At 34.0% G+C, this 8,093-nt stretch overlaps 1 long non-coding RNA gene across 1 annotated transcript; it reads right to left on the reverse strand.

The window, feature by feature from the left end:
* Positions 1 to 627: 627 nt before the first annotated feature.
* LOC141706253 (uncharacterized) lies at positions 628 to 1,184 on the reverse strand. Its single transcript, XR_012568725.1, has 2 exons — positions 1,033 to 1,184; positions 628 to 880 (listed from the first exon to the last, which is right to left on the reverse strand). It is a non-coding gene; the product is annotated as an uncharacterized LOC141706253 (long non-coding RNA).
* Positions 1,185 to 8,093: the final 6,909 nt, after the last annotated feature.

An 8,093-nucleotide genomic window follows, 5' to 3' on the forward strand; every position in this document is an offset into this window, starting at 1 on the left:
GATACACAATGATTTTTCATTACTAACGAAGCTCTCAATTATATTTATGCAACTAATTTGAGTAAACCTGATATCCTCTCATTGTTAGTAGCCATTCTAATATTTAAAGCCCCAATCCTTTTCTTTTCTTTTTTATTTTTCTCATTTAAGATCTTATTTTTCTTCGATAAACTCTCAATTCCTTGAGTTTTGTTCATTCTCTCATTGTTAGATTTTGTTTTATTTGGTTGTGATTTGGTGTTCCCAATGTTCGAGATTAGAGATCCGCAGGATTTTCGTGACTTTGATTGTGTGAAAAAAATGATTATACTAGATAACTCATTGGGCCATATATTCATATCATTTTCAGACAATCACTTGGTTGTTTTTCAAAAATAAATGATTCAATATCCATATATTGAAGCATTTGTTGAATTTCAATTGTATTTGAGATGCTGTATGCATTTTTTATTATTGAATAAATTCCAATTTTTTAAATAAAAAGAAGCTCAACTTCTACAACTTTTATGCTTAGTAACTATTGTTTGATCTCACGCAAATCTAAACATAACGGGAAAGCAGGGAACTAGTACATAAATGCACAAAAACTTTAAACACCCGACCTCGAGATTAAGGCTTTCAAATGTATTTCTGAAACAATGACTACAATTTATTTATTCTTTGGAATATAGAAATCGAAATACACTTTTAATTAATTAACAAGCGTATCTACATAAACAAAGCCCTTCACTCTCACAAAATGAATTTAGTAATTGTCCGTCATGATATTTTTTACTGCAAGCTTTGGAACACAAGTAATCATCGCGTTCTTTCTTTGGACATCCTGACATTAGAATTTCACCGAAACATACTGGTTTTGGTCCACTATCGACAGCAATATCTATAAATGATAAATTAATATCAAATTATATCCCACAACAAAGAAGTAAACTCATAATCTAAGAAGTAATCACAACTTTTAAATCATAAAAAAATGAAATAATGTACTCTAAACATAAAACAATCACAATTTAACTGATAAAAATTACTTACTCCGAATAGCGGCATTGACATTCATCGAAAAGTCGGTACTTATGAGCATCATAAACACCAAAAAACAACCAAGATTTGTATTCATCTTATTTTGGTTTGAGGATCAGATATGTTGCTATTGTTTCTCCCCGAAGATATATATACTCAAGAATGTAGAGCTAGCTTCAAAATGCATAAATTGCTTTGGTTGACATGATGTTATGATATTTATAGTGCATTTGGACTTATGCTTCGTGTATTATTGCTACGAAAGAATGCCCAAAATATACAACTTTTCACCTTCAACCGCCCAAAATGCCCAGATGCGCGCGGACCGCCCAAAATACCCACGAAATACGCATTTTGGGGATGCGTACCCACCATTTCAAATTTTTACAAACAATACGCATGTTAAACATGCGTATTCACTTTTTGATTTATAAAGAATACGCATGTTCAACATGCGTATTCACTAAAATACAAAAAGTGAATACACATGTTGAACATGCGTATTGTTTGTAAAAATTTAAAATGGTAGGTACGCATCTCTCACATGCGTATTCAACGGGTATTTTGGGCGCACAGTACCGCCAATTGGCATTTTGGGCATTTTTTCCCAAATGGTGGGTATTTTGGTTTTTCACCCTATTGCTACCTCGTCTCTAATTAATATTGGCTATCAATCAAAATATATGTATTAAGCGATTACGATTTTTTTTTGACAAATTTATAAAATTATAAGCCGAATTTGTTATAAAAAAGCGATCATAATTGTAAAAATTACCTAATTTACCTTTACCCTGAACCATTAACATATTCGCAAAAACTTAACATATTAACACTTAATATGTTTTAATAAATTAATATGGCCAATACTTCTGAAACATTAAAAAAATGGCCAATATTATTTGGAATCGAGAAAATACTTGTTGCAATATCAACTTAAAATATGTAAGCAAGAAAGTCTCCATAAAATTGTAGAAAATAACATTTTTGTACATGGGCATAAACTCCAGGTCCCCACCCCGGACGAAGATGAACTCCTGATGTTAACCCCGGAGTGAATTCAACATAAAAATAGGCGAATTCCAGGCATCAGCAGGAAACCCACAACCATCTAGACTAAAGGTATACTCATACAAGGACGGAAGGGTGGACTTCTTAATTTTAAAGAGGTAGTAAAAAAGCTTGAAGGTAGGCAAGTAGCCCTTCACATGACAGCAGGCAAGAAACCAGGATATTTACTTAACCAAATTCGGGGCCAGCTGGGTAAAGGGGATCCCATATACATCACGGCAAAGAGATTTGGTGAACTAGTGGAGGTTGGGCCTCATACTACGAAGGTGCTCTAATGGAATAGTTACCCAACCCCCCACAACACGATGGTAAACCCTCTCATGGGGTTCGGGCCACCTCCACTCCATCCCCTCCCCGAAGTAGAACACTGCCTTAACCAGGTCATCTATCTGTTGGTGGGTATATGTGCCAAGGTCAGGGTGCCGGGGAGCACGAACATACCCGGTCCCCGGAGCATTACAGAACAGCTCATCCATTCGCGCCCCATCATAAGGTTCCTTCCCCCCGGGCCTATAAACAGCAGAGAGGTCCCTAAAATAATAATCATGTGGGGGACTATTCTCCCGGGTCTGAACAAAATAGTGATCTATGTCTACCCAAGATCCGTCCCTTCTACCCAAAGTCTTCCTGAAATTTAGAAGGAAAGTAGACAACTCCTCAACTACAGGTTGACGACGGGGAGGCATGTTATCTGGATCAGGGGAAGAGTCGCTAGAAGAGGTTTCGGGAATCCCTAAAAAAGCAGGACGGTCAAGTCTACGGTTAAACTTCACTAGTTGTCTCACTCTCACTCTTCTAACCATATAATCCCGGAGTCTATGTCATTTCGAGAACAAAAGGGGGAGAAACAGAAACTGTTCAGAAACATAAACTCAAAAATCAGAATCATCAAAGTATGTTATATAACCTATACATACAGATCTACTTACACAAAAACATAAAACAACCATGAACAACTCACAAAAACCTAGTTTCATAGAACTCAAACCCTCTTCGTTGTTTTTGATACAAACACGAAAACCAGCAAAACAAACCCACTTTTACATAACAAAACCCCAAACATCAAACAACATTTCTACCTACGAATCGCTATTACTCTACATAGCAAAATTAAACCAGTTACCACAGTCGATATGCATGCATTTGAAAAACTCATCCTATTCTACTCATTATTTCAAACACAAGTACGAGAAACTAAAAACGAAAAGAAGGGCTGAGGAACTTACAAGAAAGCAGGAGATATAAAAAGGCTTCAAAAAGAGAACACTGAAATCTGCCTTCAATACAGAAACCTGAGAGTATTTTTAGTATTTGTGTTTGCATAAAGAATAAAGAAATGAGAAGAGACAAATATTTATAGGCAAACGTGGGGTGAAAACCCACTCTACCGCTGCGCAATCCTGTCCGCCCGTTCAGGATACGTGGCACAATCCTGGGCATCCAAAAAATAACCGCAGTAGTTAATGATTACATCGCTGTAATTATTTAACAGGCACGACTTTTGAGGAGAAAAAGAGGGGGAAAACTGCAATGTTTAATATATATATATATATGTATATATATACATATATTTCTACAGGAAACTCAACCGCCGCCTAACACCCCGGAAAAATGCCAAAATACTGTACACCAGTCACGTCCGTACCCAGCCAGTCAAATCAAGAGGCCTACCCAAACACAACCCCGAGGACTTGTATCCAACAACATCCCGGGGTTATGGGTCATAAATCAAAGAAAAAATGTAAAAAAAATTCCAAGTTACAAAATCAAGAGGCCTACCCAAACGCAACTCCGGGAACTTATGTCCAACAACACCCCGGGGTTAGGGGCCATAAATCAAAGGAAAAATATCCAACAACATCCCGGGGTTGGGGGCAAAAAATGAAAGGTAAAATGCAAAAAAAAATTCAAGTTCCAAAATCAAGAGGCCTACCAAACACAACCCCGGGGACTTGTGTCCAACAACACCCCGGGGTTACGGGCCATAAATCAAAGGAAAAATGCAAAAAAACTTTCAAGTCACAAAAAACAGGGACCTACCTAAATACAGCCCCGGGGACTTGTATCCAATAACACCCCGGGGTTAGGGGCCACAAATCAAAGAAAATTGAAAATTTTCTCCAAGTTACATAAATCAAAACACAAACTCCGGAAAAGAACACTATACCCCCATCTGGGCAAACCCGCATAAGGGAGTGAGAGACAAATGATAGGCCATAAGTAATCAGGCCCAAGTAAAATGATACAAAAGCCCAAGTAGAGAACACCCCAGGCCCAAATCGGGGTGGTCCCCAGAACACGTGACAAATGACAAAAATGTCAACTGTCTCATGTTATTAGAAATGGAACAACTACATATCAGCCGTCCGTGTGTACAAATCTCAAGACACCCCAGTTACAAAAGGACAGCCGGGCCCCACGGTCCATCTGAACTATCCAATCACTCACCAACCAAGAATCATCAAGGGTTAGGATGAAGAGGTACAAATCCCTAAAACCCTAAATGTGGGAGCCTATAAAAGAACCCAAGAAAAGAGTTTTAGGGGTTGAAAAATGTTGTCTCCTACACATCTATAAACACACCACTATATATATTTTGAATAACTCCTTCTTTGCTATTCTTCTTCAAAAGTCCATATTCTTATTCTCACACCGGAGTTGCCGTGGGGACACAACCCCTCTCCAATTTTGTTTTGCACAATCCCCTACCTAGCAGCTTACCCACATACTATCTGCCACATGAATTGGGCTAGAGTTTAAGCGAGAGAGGAGAAAACCGGCGAAGAAACCAAGTTATCAGAACCAATCAGGAAACATCATGATACTACGGCTTCCTAACATTTTTATCATGATGATGCAATTAATTCCAACAAACATACACATAAACTCTACACATACAAATACCTGCATACATACATTAATTTATTCCCTTTTCTAGCAAGCTCTGTGTCTGGCCAGACATGTTATTAAAAAGGCTGGTAGACATGTTTTACTTATATAAGAAATACTTACCGGATAATTTGCTCGTAATTTAACTAGTTGTAATTTATAGGTAAATACAAAGCCTGAGAAACAACACAACAAGGCCAGACATGTTATTAAAAAGATTGTGTAGTAAAAGAAAGTTCATGGGAAGGAAAAGAAGATTTTGCATGGAAATACCAGCGATAGAAGAGCTTGTAAGTTGTAAGTAAATTTCTGCATGCAATTGTGCTTTGTGCTTTACGCTGGCATTTATATTCAAGATGGCTCACCTTAGTCTATTTTCTTAAAACAAAATAGAACAAATAAATGTATCTTTTCTTATTAGTAGTTCTTAGTCACATGTTTGATACAATACGTACGCCTCATTTTTATGCCATTAAAGATAATCTTATTATTTTGTAAACTTTAACAATATTTACTTTTACAATCTTGTACACGATATATGATTTGTGTATGTACGAGTGAATATAGATTATAGAGATTTAATTTTAAGATTCGATTATTTGATAGAGAGAGAATTTTAAATTCTTTTTTTGTCTATTTGACCCTTCGTATTCTTGTACTCGGGCTGTAATTTAGGTCGAGTAAGTCGAGTTTCGAGTAGAACATAATTTGAGTCGATATTAATCGAGTCGAATCAAACTGACTCGTTGAACCTAAACCCTTTTCCGAACTCGATTCGTTTAATTTCGTAAATGGAGTCAAGTCGAGCCGGCTTATTTAGCTTAAAAACGCAATTTTAACGAGTGAAACAAGCCGTCTCATTTAATTTTACAGTTCATCAAGTTTTAAACTCTATTCAAACTGGACTCGTTTAATTTTACAAGTCGAGTTAAAACGTCTCGTTTAATTAAGCAGTTAAAACTCATACAACTAGGTTCATTTAACAAGTCGAATCGAGTTAATGTTAAACAAGTTCAATGTGGGTGAGCTCATGAGCTATCCTGCCCAAGTTACAACTCAATTTTATTCCTAAGAGCATTCACAGTGGAGGCCCATTTGATGTATGGGGACTTTGGGAATGTCCCCGGATCTTTGGCTGAACAAATATTTACATTGTATGAAACTGTAATAAAACGGCCAGTCCCATTTTGCTGGACCGTCCCTTTTAATTTATTTTTTATTTTTTTATTGTAATTTTCCAGGAAAGACGCGGAAAGGAAGTGCATGCATATAATATTAGAGATAGTTTGGGTCTCATATTTGTGGTAACTGGGACTTTGACGTTTGACCTTATATGCATTTGACCACTTTTTCATCTTTCCCACTTTTATATTAGGTGGCATCGTATGAGTCATTTTAGTGTGAAAAATGGGCCTGCAGCATTGTGGATGCTCGGAGGGCTGCAAGCTTTTTGGATGAACAGAGACATTTGTGGTGTATTTATAGTATAGAATTGAAGGGGAAGAAACTAAAAAAAGTTATACAAGTAGCCTATAGCCTAGCTTTTACTCAAGGAAATAAAATAAAGTAGAAAGTGATATTAGGCTCAGAAAACAAAACAAAGCTAGGCCAATAATCTAGTGCTTTAAATCAAATCAGAAAGGTTGCTCTCACTCTTCACTCCCAGTGTATCAGACAAAGGTACATATCCATACAAGTGCTTACGAGTTTTGAATGTCATTAGTAACTTGAAAGAAAATGTTAAAGTATCCTCTAATTCTTAATATCAAAGTAGTCTCGAAAAGCTGATATGCATGCAACCAGCTAACAAGAAGAGGTGGGGAGTTGGGAAGACAAAAAAAAACCCTAATATGTTTTACACGGCCTTTAATCATACCACATACTCCGAGTAATGCTGACACTATATTATACACTAATAATTCATTTTTATTTTCTTATTATTTGTTTTTTATATTCTTTTTTCCTATTTTAATATTACTACTAAAATTTCACCAAAATTGTCTACTTACAAATAATCAAGTTCTACTCACAAAAATTAAAATATTCGATATGAGGTAAATAAATTATAAATTTTTTATTTTAAATTAAGACAGTACTTGCGAAATAAATTATAATATTATATATTACAAGAAAGGTTACAAGTATTACATATATTATATTGTTTAACATATATTATAATTTTGTATAAAATAGTTGAATTTTATTTTAAAAAAAATAATTATTATAAATCCTTGTTACAGTTAAATATAAAAGTATAATTTCCCTCATATTTTTGAAATAATGTTCTTTATGTTATAGAGATTACTTTTTATCAATATTATTTGTTTGTGATTTTTATAATGAAATTAATTTTTTTTAAGACTTAATATAAAAAGTTAAATATATATTCAGTGTATTTAAAAGAAACTATAAGAGTATAGAGTATTAAGATATAAAAATATATAAAACATAAAAAAATAAAGTTTTTTTTATTAAATACTCCCTCAATCCCTTCCAATTGTTGTCCGGCACGCATTTTAAGGTGCATAAAAAGTATAGTTATGTAACTTAATTTTACAATTTTCTTTTTCTGAATAAAAATTGAATGTTTTAATTTTTATTCAGAAAAATAAAATTGTAAAAAAAAATTAAAGAACTATATTTTATATACACCTTAAAATGCGTGTTGGACGCTCTCTAAAAAATGTAAACAATTGAAAGGGACGTAGGGAGTAATAAAAAATAAATACATACTATAATAAAATATATAAATAAATTTATATAAAAAATTTGTAAGTGAACAACAAAAATATTAGTACAATTTTCAGATAAACAAATAAAAATAAGTTAACGTGTACAACTCTTGTGGGCAAATATAATCAAAATGGCCTACAAAAATCATTAATACTGTTACTTTCACATCATATAAATTCTGTAGTCAATTATGTACTTCCTCAATTTCATATTATGTGTCATATTTTCACTAGTAAACAAATAAATAGTAAATTACACATAAAATATAATTAAATAATTTTTAAAACTAGTATCATTAAAAAATATATTTAATTCTCTTTCATATGTATTTTTTATTTCTTAAAAATAATATATAAAATTGTCATAATTATCGATCAATTTCA

Source organism: Apium graveolens, chromosome 2, assembly GCF_009905375.1.
Source record: "Apium graveolens cultivar Ventura chromosome 2, ASM990537v1, whole genome shotgun sequence".
NCBI lineage: Eukaryota > Viridiplantae > Streptophyta > Magnoliopsida > Apiales > Apiaceae > Apium > Apium graveolens.